Genomic DNA, 4,249 nt, shown 5'->3' with positions numbered 1-4,249 from the left:
TGCAGAGCAAAGGGCAAGACCCTCAGGCAACAAGCTGGTGGGTGGCAGCAGCAATATCAGCAAAACAAATTCTCATCAGCTGACCTTACCTTCCTATCTGCATTATCTTTCCTGGCTGAGTGATGCCTTACCATCAAACGAGGGCAGGAGAAGGAGGAGGGCAGAAGCAGCCAGGGCTGCAAATTGCACCTGACTCAGACCTTCCAGGCTAAGATGTCGCTGCTCCTTCTGGATAGAAAAGGGTATTCTCATTTTGCAAATGATAATTTTAAATAGCTTTCCTTAAGTCACAGAGCAAACTCTGGCCACAGCTAAAATAAGCAGTAGCTTCCACTCACATTTAATTGCACACTTTAACCATTATTATTAAATAATACTATTAAGGGAAAACCTAGATGCCCTGGCTATGACAGGAGATCTATTATGTTACGTTGTCTGGTAAGTTTATGACAAGAGCTATAATCATTTTAGGGCTAAGTGGATGAGATGGAAAAAATGAAAAAGGATATATTCTTATTAGGAGCTAGCTAAGGAATATCCTGCCTAAAACCAGTTTTTGCATAACTGAAATTTTGCCATGAGAAATTTCAAGTTTGACAACAAATTCCAATTTTCGACTGAGAAAATGCAAATGACAGCTCTAGACCTGCCCGCCTGGCAGGCATTTGTCAACTTTGTTTTCTGTCTTCAGGGAGGCAGTGGAATCAACAAGAGTAATTTTGACAGGCAGAAAGTCAGCAAGCCAAACAATGAAATAATAAATTCTGGTTTAACTTTTCTTAAGACTGTATGTGTGTGGGATTCCTGCCTAGAATTTCACTTCTGCGGAAAGCATTTGTATTTAATTCCTACCTTCTAAGTATCTGAGGAGCACAACAGCACTGAGCTTTGTGTACGGTGCAACAAGTGAAGACCTGAGGCACAGAAGAGACTGCAAGCCAGAATTTCCCAAGTGACACTGGCTGCTGAGCCTGACCCACATTTTCAGAAGAGTTTTTGAGCTTTTACCTGAACACCAGAATAGCTAGCCACATCTTAAAATGCAAAATCATAAAATAATAGATTAATTTAGATCAGAAGGGACACTTCTGGGTCACCTTGCCCAACTCCCTGCTCCAAGCGGGGCCAACTACCAAATTAGATGAGGTTGCTCAGGATGTTATCTATCTGAGCTTTGAAAATCTCCCAGATTGCACAGCCCCTTTGGGCCACTCTTGCAGTGCTTTCACCACATGTATGGTGAAAAATTTTCCTTATAATAAATTGAAATTTCTCTGGTTGCAAATTGTGACCTTTGCCTCTTGTCCTTTTGCTACACACCCCCTTTAGTAGTAGTAGTAGAGATGAGTTAGATTCTTTCAGCCTTACCTTCTCCGGGCTGAAAAACCCAGCTCCTTCAACCTCTCCTTGTGCAACCCCCTGACCATCTAGGTGGCCCTCTACTGGACTCTCTCCAGTTTGTCTGTATCTTTCTGGCCCAAAACTGGACATAGTACTCCAGATGCAGCCTCAAGAGAGTTGAGTGGAGGGGAATAATCACCTTCCCTGGACCTATTGAGGCAGGGTTGCTGAATGTACAGAAGGGGGCTGGAATATCCCTTAACAAGGACTTGGGTGGGTGAGCAGGGTGCCAGGAAAAAGAAAAAGGGTCTGATTTCTAAGAAAGTGCCCAGGAGAGAAGTTGTTATACAGAATATAACATTATAATATGCAGAATAAAGTTGCAAAGACAGCAGCAGAAGCTGCATTGCTCTAGACGTTTTCAAAAAAGATCATTCAGGCAAAATTGGAAGGGAAAACTACTCCAAGCTCAAGTACCAGCTATTCAAAAGTAGGTGTAGAAATGAAATGAAAGCCCCCCTTTTGGCTCAGAATGCTATGTTAGTGCAGGACACTGCCTAACCAAACGTGGTTTATGATGATTGCTCCAGTCCAGCTAACCTTAACCTGATTTAAAGGTGTGTAATATAACAGGGAGTGTTATATTACAGTCTGTCATTTCCTGTCAGGTTAGCAGAGACTAATTGCCATGACTCTTATGTTCTCTGCTCCTTAGTTTAAAGTAAGCTCTTCTCACTGTGGCAGAAGTCTATGAACTGTTAATCTCCTCATCGTATGTATTTTTGGCCAAATCTGTACAAAACCACCATGGTGGTTTTCTGGGGTTGAGCACGCCAGCCTTTTCTCAGTAGCCCACCATTGGTTTACCAGTGCCTCCAGCAACAACATATGGGGAAGTGAAGCTAAAAAAAAAAGGAAAAGCACAGGATTGTCAGAACCGTTGGGTGGATGTGAGGCTGATCAGAGCCAAGAACGGTTTTAATAAGTGGAAAGGTTTGCAATGTGAGAGTGATAACTAGCACAGGGGCAGTGAAGGGGAATGTCCTAAAGACAGTGGTCAGGGCCATATATGCAACATACCATGCTCTCACACTTGCTCTTTCCCCCTTCCCTCTCCCTCTCTATCTCCCCAAAGACAAATCTAACCTAGTGTTTGCACAGGAGCGCTGCCAGCAGAGACCCCTGAAAGGACATGCCAAACCAGCACATCCCTGGAGTACCCTGAACACTCTCACACAGCTTTTTGCTAGGCTGAACCAGAGAGCAATCCATTACTTAATCTTGCTGCCACTCCAAGATTGTTCCCTGCAGTATATTTTACAGTGCTTTGTCCAGGCTGGTTTTAAAACATCCAAGTGATGAGACTTTCACCAGTTTACTTGGGGGAGTTATTTTGCAGGCTAACAGACATCACCATTAGCACTATTTCTTGTCACATGCATCAGCAGCTCTCCCATAAACAATTGCTAACACTACAGCTATTCTACAGGCCCAAGGAAGGTGAAGGCATACAAACAGGGAGTCAATATTCAGGTGAATAAAGGAATAAAAAGATAATGGAAATGTCTGGCTCCTCCAGGAACATATGGCGTTTAGTTGGGTTATGGACACTTGAATAAGTGACAGTGAGGTAACCGGTTACTTCTGCACTCATCCCTGAATGAATGTGAGGTAATCTGAGAGAGATCAGGCACAGAGGGGAACCAGGCTGCTCAGGCTGCCAAGTTCAGCTGTGCCAGGATCTAGCAGAGTTGGCTACAGACGCCTCCATTCGCCTGTAAGGCCACCCCTCAGTAAATTACCTCACATGTATCATGGGGTAAAAGTATAATTAGGAGAGTTACTGCAGAGCAGCTTAGAGTGTTCCCTGTTATTGCTACTACATCTAAGGAAACGGACATATGACCAAGTGAGTAATGCCTTGTTTAATGTATCTTAGATTATTTTATTGAAAAGCCTTTTCCTGCTCTTCAAGTTCTTCTCCTTCTGCAGAGGTCGGCACCTGACACTATGGGTGAAACCTTACAGTCCTGTATGCAGCCAGGTCTGCAGTGTTCTGCATAAATGAAGAAAAACCATCCTTCCTGGCCCCTGCTGGTGAATCGGCACCTTTGGTAAGCAGCACTGTACTCTGCATGGCTACTAATTCAGCACTGATAATGGCTGTGACACCAGCAGATGCTTTTCAAAATTCCTCGCTGCAATATTTTACTCAAGGTCTCCCTTTGGCAAGTAATTAAATAGTTTTACTGTAACACACCGGGCAATGCCACCTCTGTTTCCTTTGTTCCTTATTACACATCCATGTGTCTCAACTCTGTAATAAAGAAAACCTGCTGAATACATCCTGCAGACAGTATTTCTCTTAGAAAAGAGCCTCGCCCTGAAACAATTATCAGGTTGGTGCATACAGCACCGGTGATAATCTCATTGAATGACACACACCACAACAGCTTTAAAGACAAGATGATGCCTCTCTCACAAAAGACAGCAGCAAGCTATTTAGGGAGAACGTGGCAAATACAGAGCAGCCTGTGATCTCTGGCTTTAGAGAGAGGCCATCTGACCTCAGGAATCTGTTCTCTCTTTTGATCAGTGTGGAATGGTTCCTTAACAGTTTTCTTGTAGTGGGACCAGTATAGTTTAAGCAGTCCTGGAACAATGCTTCCCCAGGGATCTTTTTCCACATTTTACTAGAAAGGAAGAAGTTTTCCTTAACATTCAAACTTCACAAGTTTTCCTTCTGTGAAGTTCATCCTATTATGGAATGCCCCATTGTACTAAGCCTGCACAAAGTCTCTTCCTCTTGGGATTTTCCTTGAATTTATTTGGAGGTGATTATCATATCTCCTCTTAGTTGTTGCTTTGCCAAGATGTACATAGCTTGCTCTTTTAATCTTTCCATATC

Source organism: Pygoscelis adeliae, unplaced genomic scaffold (assembly GCF_000699105.1).
Source record: "Pygoscelis adeliae isolate BGI_AS28 unplaced genomic scaffold, ASM69910v1 Scaffold399, whole genome shotgun sequence".
NCBI classification, from domain to species: Eukaryota; Metazoa; Chordata; class Aves; order Sphenisciformes; family Spheniscidae; genus Pygoscelis; species Pygoscelis adeliae.
The sequence above is the reverse complement of the archived record's forward strand: the minus strand, read 5'-3'. Positions refer to the sequence as shown.